Raw genomic sequence first — 12,261 nt, forward strand, 5'->3', positions numbered from 1 at the left:
CTGCGAGTATATGAACTGCTGTCTTTGTTTTTATAGATGACCAATTGAGATCTCTTAGATTATCTGTACATTTGTACACGTCTGAGGTACAATAGAGTGGGTACTGTACAATATGACAAAGATCTATATACCATACTAAAATACGTTTGCAGAGGATACACTTACTCTTAGATAATACAGAATTTCCCGCTTATTTACTCCTAGGCTTACACAATTTTAGTTCGAAAAATTTCTAAATCGCCGTTTATTTTCCAAGTTTTTAATACAAAAATACACGGTTAGTTAACATTCCATAATGGCCTATCTCGATTAACTGCCCAAAACTTTTGTCCCCAAGAAAAAAGTGCATAGAATTTCCTGTGGCATTATACAAAAAATGTTGCTACTACAATCAGTTCCAATTTGAGTTGGTTAATTAAACTACAAAAAAAAAATTAAGGAGGGTTTTGGTTAAAAAATTTATAGAAGGATCACTGAATTATTTACTTAAATATCGCAATCCCCATTTTTGAAAATGAAAACCCCAGATAAAGAAACGGTGCATTAATCTCCTCTTGATTTTTTATTCTGGAATTCCGACCCAATCTATTATTCTATCTAATAGTTACAAATGTACATTCAATCACCACAGCCCATTTGAAGAGCATGTCTTAAGGCAATAATCGGCCGACCACAACATTTTAAAATTGCAGCGTAGCGAAAAACAACCACTGTGATTTCCAGATATAAAGGATGTTTAAGCTTTAGCTGCATCATGCATGTGTAGCATGAAGAGTTGCTGTTGCCAGAGAGAAAAAAAATACAAGAGGACGAAACTGTGAAGCGAAACTGCGTTAGTAGGTGGCAGTCATGAGGAAAATTTCTCTAATATCATGCAGTTTTTGTCGGCGTTTCTCTCAAATATCATACAGTTTGCGTCGGCGTCACCCAGTTCAGTTCTCTGCCGACTTTACGAAACGCAAAGAAAATAGGATTTAAAACCTACTTTGTAGTAACAAATGTTTTTTTCTATAAATGTTTTCATTCTATTAAAATTTTTGACAGACAATTTGAAATTATAACTGCCGATGCCTTTATCAAAACAGCACTTCGACCACAAAGCTGCAGGCATTGTGCGACATCTATACGATTGACATTTGTTGTTTTTGTAGAAAAAAAATTTTCGTCCTCTTGTATTTTTATTCTCTCTACTGTTACTTTCAACGGTGTTGCCAACTTAATATATTTCATATCGCAACTAATTCTTATGAATTGTCTACAAACTAAAGTTGTTTTCGATTGTGATCTTTGGAAAATAGGTTAAGCGGAGTCCCAAACTGTACATATCATTATTTTTGTCGTTTCCTAACAGGTCGTTTTTACAAAAATAACCCCTTACTTATTTTCATAATGCAAAAGAGGCTCAACAAAAAAAATCACACACACACACACACACACTTTTCGTTGTTATTTTCCATAGCATTGTTTTTCTGTGAGGTCCTACTTCATTTAGGGTTTGGGGCTAATAATTCTTTCATCAGATTTGTGATTCTGGGTGAAAAAAAAATTATATAAGATCCCAAATGTTGAAGATTACATCAATCCCTCGATTTATGTCGCCTCGGTTTACGTTGTTTCGATTTACGTCGTCAAAGTTTTTGTTCCATGCAACTTCGATTTACGTCGTCGATTTTTTTGGTTCCATCCAGCTTCGTTTCGCGTCGCCACTCGATTTACGCCGCCTCACTTGTTTAGGCGAAAGCTAATCTTTTAAACGATTTCTTCTTAAATTCTGTAGAGGATCTGAGAGGGGCAATAGAAATTATTCCTGGTGATGATTGTAATAATCTCAGGACGATGTGCCGCACTGTGAGCAGATTTGTGCTAGATCGTGTCGAGGTTCAGGAAATTGATGAAATTGTGAGGAATTTGAAGCGGAACACTTCTGCAGGATATGATGGAATTTCGGCAGACATTTTGGTTGAATGCCGGAGGTTGTTGGCCCATCCTTAGTGTCAATCTTTAACAATATTGTAGATAGCAGCAGCTACCCCGATTGTTTAAAAATAAGCAAAGTTACACCGATTCCAAAAGTGTCAAATTCTACGCAACTTCATCAATTTCGACCTATATCTGTGTTGCCAGTAGTGGATCTTGTTGTTGAGAAATTGATTCAAGCCAGGATAATGAAATATCTTGAGGAAAACGATATCATTTATAAATATCAGTTTGGTTTTAGGAGAGGTTGCGGGACAGTGCTAAATGTGTTGAATTATATGTACTGTAATATAGATCATGGTTATAGAGGTGTAGGTGCCCTATTTTTAGATTTGACAAAAGCCTTCGATATTGTAGATCATCACGTACTTCTTCGGAAGTTGTCATATTATGGTATTCGAGGTGATGAATTACAATTGTTTAGAAGTTTTTTGACAAATCGGAGGCAGTATGTGGTAGTATCTGGAGAGGAAAGTAATGTATCAGTCGTAAGGCATGGAAATCCGCAGGGAAGTTGCTTAGGTCCACTACTTTTCCTTATCTATATAAATGATTTATCCAATCTGGGGTTAGATGGCCGGATGTATATGTTTGCAGATGATATATGTCTGCTTTACCCTTATAGAAACGACGTGACATTAAAAAACGCTATGGAAAGGGATATGGCCTTGATCCTTGAATATACGAGGTTAAATAAGTTAGTATTAAGTTCGTCGAATACGAAATTGGTGCGTTTTAGACCGACTTCGAACCAAGCTGTTAGTGAGTTTTCAATATCCATCAATGGTATTGTAGTTAACGAAGTCAAGGAAGTGAAATATTTAGGTATATTACTTCAGCATAATTTATCTTGGGACTCTCATATATCTAGTCTGAAAAACAAAGTAGCTCCAGCGTTAGGAATTTTTTTGTAAGATGAGGTACCTTTTGGACTCCAAAACTAAGATGATGCTATATCAGTCATTGGTGCAGAGTCATCTTGGTTATTTGGCAGTCATTTTTGGATGGAAGAATACCTCAGCTCTACGTTCCTTACAACGTATTCAGAATAAAGCCCTCAAGGCCGTCTTTAACTTGCCCATGAGGTTTTCGACGATACCACTATACGAGGAAATTTCTAAAAATATTTTGCCTGTACATGGTTTGTATAGATATCAGTTGTTGCTATATATTTATAAGACTGAGAAAAATATCGGCTATTCTACGTTAAATTTTTCCAGGAATCAATCTGCTTTTAACACTAGAAACAGAACATCTTTAAGGGTAGTGAGGTGTAGATTGGAAATTACCAAACAGAGAATTGAGTTCATTGGTACTTCCCTATTTAATGCCTTACCCCATGATGTGAAGCATGCATCTAATATATCGCTGTTTAAGACCCAACTTAAGAAATATTTGCTTGCAAATGTTGAGATACTTCTAGCTTAAATTACATTCAAAATTTATGGTATGGATTTATTTTTGTAATTTTTTTTATTATTTTTTTCTCTCTCTTTTTGATTTTTTAATTTCGTACTTATATTTTTTAAATTATAATATATTAAAAACATTTATCTTTGTCACACATTTGCCAACTTGCCTCAAAAATGCCTTAAGGCGCTGAGGCCTTAACATTATTGTAAAGTTTTTAATAGAATAACAAATAATATTAATAAAAAAAAATTATAAGTAAAAGCAGGGGAATCCCAGTTTTTAACTTTGTACACGTGTGTGTAGCTTTTCAATCATGAATGCATTATTGTTTTAATTCTCGGACACAGCGGACTTAGGAGTAAGTATGAACAATTTTTAATTCGGTTTACCACGTTTCGATTAACGTCGTCGAATTCCGGAACCAATCACGACGTAAATCAAGATATTATATAATATATTCATTTCATTTTATTGAGTACCTACACAACAAGATTAAAATCTTATAAATACAGTGCAGGGTTATAAATGTTAAAACATCTCCGATTTATAATAAGTATATACAATAATTAAATTTAAAGATAAAAAGAAAATAAATTAAAATAAATAAAAAATTGTATTAATAATAATAGAAAAAATATATATATATAGAAATTACTTTTAATATTCAATTGCATTGTATTATTGATGATTGAAATTGAAATTGTGATACTATATTATATCTACAAGCAAATTTTTAATGATAAATATTCTAATTTTGAAATAAATTTTGAATACTCTTCTTAAAAGATGATGCGTTGCTGATGCATTGTATATCGGGTGGTAGAGTGTTCCAGAGACGTATTGTGCCAATAAAGAACTGCCATTCGGATACAAGACTTGTCATTATAAAGGGTATTATATTCCTATTTCTATTAGATCTGGTAAACCGAATTTTATCATAGAGATAGCTGGGTTTCCGTTTGTAAATCAATTTATGTAGAAATACTAACGACTTGACATTAAGCAGGGTATTAAAACTAAAGCCAAGGAGGGAGTTTGTAACATGCGAAACATGATCGGTCCTGCGTAACCCATACACATAACGAACTATACTATTGAATACCACGTTAAGTCTATTTTTGCCCACGGAGTCACGATTTGCGAAGAGTTCAGATCCGTAAATTAAACCCGGTAACAAAAGACTTTTCGCCAGGAGAAGTCGAATATTGACTGGTGTGTAGGAATGAGTAACCCCATAAAGCACGTAGTTTTGCATATGTTTGGCCAACGGCTGTGTTTACATGACTTGACCAACTCAATGTGCTATTGAATACTACTCCAAGATTCTTAGCACTAGTGACTACATCGATTTTCTGACCATTCATCATAATGTCAGCATTGGACAAAGAGGACCTTCAATTCTTGTGTATAATCAACCATTTAGACTTTTGTGGATTTAGTAGCAGACCATTTACTGTTGCCCATCGAAACACACGATCAAGGTCGTGGTTAAGTTTCCCCAAACACTCACTAGTATCACCTACCGGACTACTTAAAAAGATTTGTATGTCGTCTGCATACATAAGTATCTGACTATGTACTATTTCTAGAGGGAGGTCATTTGCGTACATGCAAAATAATAGAGGTCCAAATATAGAACCCTGTGGAAACCCTTTCGTAACTGGTAATGGCAATGAAAAAGTATCTCTGGTGTAAACCGTCTGTAACCGATTGTTAAGATAGGAAGTTATGAGAGAGGTAGCAGTAGGTGAGAAATTGAAAAATCTTTGAAGTTTTAGACATAACACTTTGTGATCAACAGTATCGAAAGCCTTTGAGTGATCTAAGAGTACAAGAAAACTAACATGGTTCTCATCAATATTTCTCCTAATTGACTCCGATACTTCGATCAGTGCACTCACACAACTATGATCTCTGCGGAAACCAGACTGCCTTTCAGATAACAAGTTACCGCGAAGAAGATAATCATATATCTGCTTATGTAAAATCTTTTCGAACACTTTAGAAACATAACACAAAATAGCAATGGGTCGTGACTCTGAATTAGATTTCGGTATCGGAATAATCTTTGCATGCTTCCATATCGTGGGATAAATACTGGAGGTCAGAATTGTGTATAATAAGTAGGTGAAAAGAGGTATAAGTTGAGGGAGCAGTATTCGTATAAACCTGGGGTCCATTCCATCCAGGCCAATAGCATTCGACTTAACCATGAAAAAACTCTCTATGACCTCATCTTGGGTAACGCACCTGAACTCGAACTCGCTCCTCTCAGATATGTTTCCTCCTATACCGTCATCCGTGTCATAGAAGGATGTGTCCGTCGGAAGGGCAGGGATATTAGTAAACATCTCGTTCAAGTCATTTGGATCACCTTGATAACCGCCCGATGACCTAGACTTCTCAACGCCAATATCATGTATAATTCTCCATTTTTCCCTGGAATCTACAGCAGAATTGAAACGCATAGAGTAATATTCAGTCTTCGCCGCATTGATATTTCTGTTCGCTATTCTCCGCGCCGATCGATACTTCTCTAGAAGATGTGGTAATCTAAAGCGCTTCCATTGTGAGTATGCAATATCCCTTTCCCTAATAGCAGTCTTAATCGTGTCGTTAAACCATGGTTTAGTACCTGATTTCACTTTGATCCTCTTAATAGGCACAGTTGCGTTATATAGATCACATATAGCATTTCGCAAGAAATCAAATTGCTGGTCAACAGATATGAGTCCATACATGTCATGCCAATCTACTTGTCCAAACATATCCTGCAGTCATAATTCAAATTACGAAAATCACGGTACGTGTATTCGATCTGATCCTTCTGTAATTCAAGATTATAAGACAGGAATATAAGGTCGTGTTTCGAGAAACAAGGACCCGAAATCTGGTCGTATAGGAGGACGTCAGACAAATTATTTACCAAGAACAAGTCCAGAATTGTTATATATTTATTATAATTTTTAATTATAATAAAGATTTTAATAAATAAATAAATATATACAGTACACGTGTACAGTACCACCCTTCATAAATGTTTGCATAGTGTAACCTATCGTAGGGAGCCACCGTGGTGCAATGGTTAGCATGCCCGCCTTGAATACACAAGGTCGTGGGTTCGATTCCTGCTACGACCGAACACCAAGAAATTTTTCAGCGGTGGATTATCCCTATTCAGTCCATTGGTATCACAATGGACTGAATAGTCTAAGTGAGCCTGATACATCGGGCTGCCACATAACCTAACCTAACCTATCGTAAGAAGAGGAAAAGCTGGGTAAGTAGTGAAGATGTGAAATGCTATTTACCAAGGGCATTGTACCATACCCACAGCAACTCTTGCCAAAATTGAACCATATTGCACTCCACGAAAATGTAATACCCTGTTGTACACTGAAAAAAATATTGTCGTGAGGTCAAAGATTTCATGTTTTTAAAATACGAATGCAAATTTTGCTTAGCGTAGAAGACGCATATCTCTAATATAAAGTTTTTTTCCTTGTCCAAAAGTCATAACATGAAAGAAAAAATGTTTGGGTTAAGGTCAACTTGGCTTTAATAATTCAGAAAAATTCTTTAAATTCAATGAAATTGTCTTTAAATTTTTTGTCTTTTTGCATCTTGACTACAAAGCAAAAAATCGTTGAAATATAGGAGATGTTTTTCAACACTTTATTTTAAAGACTTTTTTGGAAAATAAAGTTGTCGTTAACTCGTTTTTAAAGGTCTTTGATCGCATATGAAGAAAAATGCTGAAAAAGCGAAAAAATAAAATTTGCTTCCTAGAAGCAAGTACACAAAACCCAAATTTAAAAGAGAATTGTGTCTTAAAAGTATCCTTAATTGTATTCCCCGCTTCTTTGGCTCGGAATCAATACCAACATTTTTAAAGTGAAGACAAAATCTTTAGAACCGGGCATGCTTTTTTCAGTGTACGTTTTAACTGCAGTTCACGAAATTACACACTCTCATAGAAGAAATAATTAACTAAAAGTAAAATCTAATCATGACCAGTTAAACCATGCAGAATTTTTTTCTGTGTACACTGTTCTATACTTGTAGTAAATTGTTATTTTGATGCAAACGTTGACAGCATTGAATTCGCACAATACCACCGTGGTGATGGCAAAATCAATCGTTTTCGACAAGTGTTGACTACATTTGATCTTTAAGACACCTACTTTTGATGCCTGACTGGCCGGCATGCACAACAAATGTAAATATGAAAAACTCTTGCAGCAAATAATGAATGAAAATGTCAGATGATGACACATATTTTTTATTTAATTCAATCAAAGAAAGAGGGTGTGCCTCCCACAGTGTTCCTCACTTTCCCAAAAGCATTTCCAACATTTAACAATTATTGCCAATTATTTCTGGCGGCAGCTTGAAAGCAAAGAATGAAGCCGACCCATTTTTGTCGGCGTTGGTTGACACTAATTGTTTGCCTCCGGCGGCGGCGGCTTCACGTCTAAGCCGATATCAACTTAAAATTTTTTTCATATAAGTTATAAATGATTTTTGCTAAAATTTTATAGAAATATGTTGACACAAAATGTTATAAAAAAACGACTTAATCGGCGGCAATTCTCTTACGTCCGCATTTCCTCTTCATACAGGTTCTCAGAAACGATACTTTAGAGTGCCTTTATCGTAAACACATACCAAAAAAAAGTACGTTGTTACTGCGCATCTGCAAACTCAAGTCCATTGTCACCCAAGCAAAAATTGTACTTCGCAATAAAGAATTTTTTGTTTGAGTGTGAAACAAAAGTTGGCCAAGTTGAGTAAATACGATAATAACAGGGCATTACGTATAAAACAAAAAAACTCTGAACATGGATTTTTATTAAGAATGCTGTAGTTGGAGGGATAAGGAAACAAGAAACACTGTGACAGATGCTAACTTATAAAAATCTGTGTTGTTTTTGCTGTTGGCCACACATAGGACATTCCAGACCGAATAAGGCACGTCAATATCAATGAACTCGTTTTACTATAGCCTTGATGAAGGCACACCTCACACTGACAGTTATTGCGTAAAGGCATGCGCTTGGTGATCTGCTAACAGCTATCCCTCGCAATGCAATATTCTTCCGGTTTCCCAAAAAGCACGACCACAAGCTAAAAATAGCACAAAAATAAAACATTAAGAGAATCCAGTTCTTAAACTTTCCATACCACACTTCCATGCGATATATTGGACAAAGGAAAAAGTTTTTGCCTATTCATAAATCAATAAATTTTTTTTGGTTTTACCATGTAATTGAGAACACATATAATTAATGTTCCCTTCCTCCCATAGTGAACCATAATAACCACTGTCAGTGCTTGATTCACAATGAAATTAATTGGAACTCTTCCTATATACATTTCGAGGCTGTTACATAAATCACATATTCAATATTGCTATATGTCCAATCCCAATATCCTTGATATAGTACGTGTTCATTGACAAAGAGGTATTGATCTTATAACAGTAGTTCCCATTCTCCATACCTTAATTAAGCACAGGCTTACGGGCTACCAAGGTTTAGGACTAATATTTTTCGTAGCCACATTCGAATCCTGATCAAACACATACCAGTTTATTCCATCTCAGTCATTGAGCTGCATATAGAATAGAGTAGCTCTGGTATCACAATGGACTGAATTGTGCACAGCAAAAAAAGTGATCTGTTTTATGGGTAGAATGAACTATGTCGTGAGAAAATTTAACTAAATTTTATTCCATTTTTTTAGATTTTCCATAATGCGCTGTTAAAATAAAGAGAATTTTTTAACCACCATTTACGAAATTCTTCCTTTTAATGAAAAAAAATCATGGGCGCCAAATCATGACCATATTAACCACGCCGTAGTTCATTTTTACTACTTTCGTAAAGTATAGGTTAGGTTAGGTGGCTGCCGATTCCATGTTAATCTCAAGGACAAGGGACCTCCTTTTTATAGCCGAGTCCGAACGGCGTTCCACTTTGCAATGAAATCACTTAGAGAAGCAAGGTCCTCAAGTCTAGAGTTGGTTAGCGGATCACTGAAATGAACGTGCTGAACTAGTTCGCATCAAGTTCTTTTCCTATGCCAGTTTATCTTACTAAGCACATCGTGTCAGTTTGAGTGGTAGTAGTATGAATCAGTGAACTAATTGACCGAACTAGTTCACTGATCTGAAAAGAGCTGTAGAGCCATTAGCGTAGCTAGACAATTTTCCTAGGGGGGGCTATAGCCCCCCTAGCTAAAATTTATAGACTGAACTTATAGGTTCAATTAATGTTTTATTTCATAAAATTGAATAAAAAATTAGACATCAAAATAACTCGACAAACAATTTATAATAAAGCAACTAAAGGTAGTTCCACACTTTTCCCAGCAAAAAAATTGTGAGTTGTTCTAAAGGAACAACTTTAAAAGTACTTCCAAAAATGTCCTCAATTATTTTAAGTACACAGGAAGTTTTTTTACTTAATTTTTTTTTTCATATTTTAATGTGTAATTTTTTGTTTTCTTTTTTTTTCAAATAGTTTAAAAAAATGGTAAGAATAAATAAATTGGTACAAATTATTCAAATTTTGCCACAAAACTGCTAAATCCATTATAGAAAAATCTATAATTTTGGAAATTATTCCAGGAAAAATGTTTCAAACAAGCGTTTGAAAATCATAAAAACAATATAAAAATTATTTATTTGGGAAAACATTTTTTAATTTACATTCAAAACAGTGAATTCGGATCTCACCTTAAGAAGTGATGCAAATTCATTGCAACGGCTGTTGAAACGGTGGACATTTGTCCTATGACAAGCTCATATTACATTCATTGCTTCTCCGCCAATTTTGCACCACTTCTAGACCCAAAAAGAACATTTTCACTACTTTTTTGGCGACGCTTTTCCGCAGCATTATTAAGATATTAATTTATGAAAGAATAGTTTTAATATCAATTACTATTTTTTAAATTAAATTGACTAAACTAAATCAATCATAAGTTCAACCACAGCTTTATTTCATAAATATCTGACTTCAAACATTGCCATCGGCAACTGCTACCACAACCCAAGTGATTCGATTGTTCATGAAAGTCTTTAGCGGAAATTTGTGCGATTGTATATACTTGTTTAATTTTTATAAAAATTAAAAAAACTATTGACATTTATTGAAAAATTAAATAGAGTTTCAAATTCTGGGGGGGGGGGCTAAAATTTTTCTGGGGGGGTCTAAGCCCCCTCCCCAGAGGCCTTCCTACGCTTATGTGTAGAGCTATCATTTCATTGAACTAAAATACCCAACACGAGCAGTACTTGGGTTGCGGACAAAGAAACCTTGTTGACTACATATAAGGCAATTAGCCGGTCAGTGGTAATGCCTATGCCTGGATCACCTTTATGTGGAGACCAAGATCTTCCCTGTGTGTAGACACAATTACATGCAGTCACAGGAGTAGCTTCTGGGTTATTATCGTACACGGATGAAAAAGACTGTTTTTCATATGTTTGGCTATAAACATTATATGTTTGGAACACAAATTTTTAAACACAATATTTTTGAGTGCAAGCATATAATGTTCATAAACTAGCATAACATGTTTGGGACATATATGTTAATATGTTAGAACATATTATGTTTGCGACATAAAATGTTTGTAAATATAATATGCTTGGATGCAAACATATATTAATTTAGAAATAGCCTATAATCATATATGTGTTTAGTAGCTTGGAGCGCTATTTAACAGGGAGCCATATTGAATTAAGTTGGTGGTTGTTGCTTGTTATTACAAAATTAACATTTTATTTTTCCTTGGGCAATTGATCAGCTACTTCTTTGATCCTTACAAACTGTGTGGTTCGCTGTTCGAATCCCCGTCCGGCAAAAGGTAAAATTAAAACAAAATAAAAAAATCATAAAATTGAATAATTTCTTCTACAATGTTTGTATTACAGAAAAAGGTGCTAAGAACTAAAAAATCTCGTGGAAGTGAGAAAGATGTCGGGGAATATACAATTGGGCAGAAACAAAATTTTGAGCATTCAGGTCGAAAACCTATGTTGTTAGCACCTATATTACCTGTTTATTTTCATAATTCATTATGATTGTAAATATATAAATAAATAAATAAAATTTTGAGCACAATATTGTTTGAGAGATTTTTTTTTAAGCACATAATATTTTTGGGTGCAAAATGCTTCCAAACATATTATATCGTCACATAATAACTATTGTTTTTTGGAAGACAACATTATTGAATTTGGATGCAAAAATACAAAATGTTTGGAACTTAGACTACCCAAACATATATTGTTTAGACCAATATGCTTTCAAACATATTATATATTGGAAGAGATCAAACATATAAATGTTTGGGCAATACCCAAAAATGTATATGCTTGAAGCAAAATATGTTTGGGAGTATATGTTACAGAAGCGATTTTTTGTGAGGGTGTAGTATCGAAGCGATGAGAAGCTATAAGGTCACTACGGACACTTCCCATTCTAGTCACAGTTCCTTGATCTGGATACAAGCTGGATGAAATCATAAATCCGACCTCCACGAATTTCAGTGCCAGCCAAGCTACTTAGGTTTGTCTTCGGTGGGAGAGTAAACACAGAGGTCTCCCTTATAGATTCTCCAAGAGTACTGAATATTTGCCTCTCAATCCAAGGGCCTTGAATTGAAAGGGCTTGGTTTCCTTTAATAGTTTTTAAAATACTTCTGTCCACTCGTAGATGAACCAGAAGTCGATTTGATTCTATTTTCGCGTGCGCCGTTTTTATGCGCGCGGCCTAACCCCTTTCGTAATTAAAGAGTTAGAGTTCAGTTTTCAATAATTCATTTATTTGGTCTCCGTGACCTTTCTTATGAGTTTCAAAA

This window comes from Haematobia irritans, chromosome 5 (genome assembly GCF_050003625.1).
Source record: "Haematobia irritans isolate KBUSLIRL chromosome 5, ASM5000362v1, whole genome shotgun sequence".
Taxonomy (NCBI): domain Eukaryota; kingdom Metazoa; phylum Arthropoda; class Insecta; order Diptera; family Muscidae; genus Haematobia; species Haematobia irritans.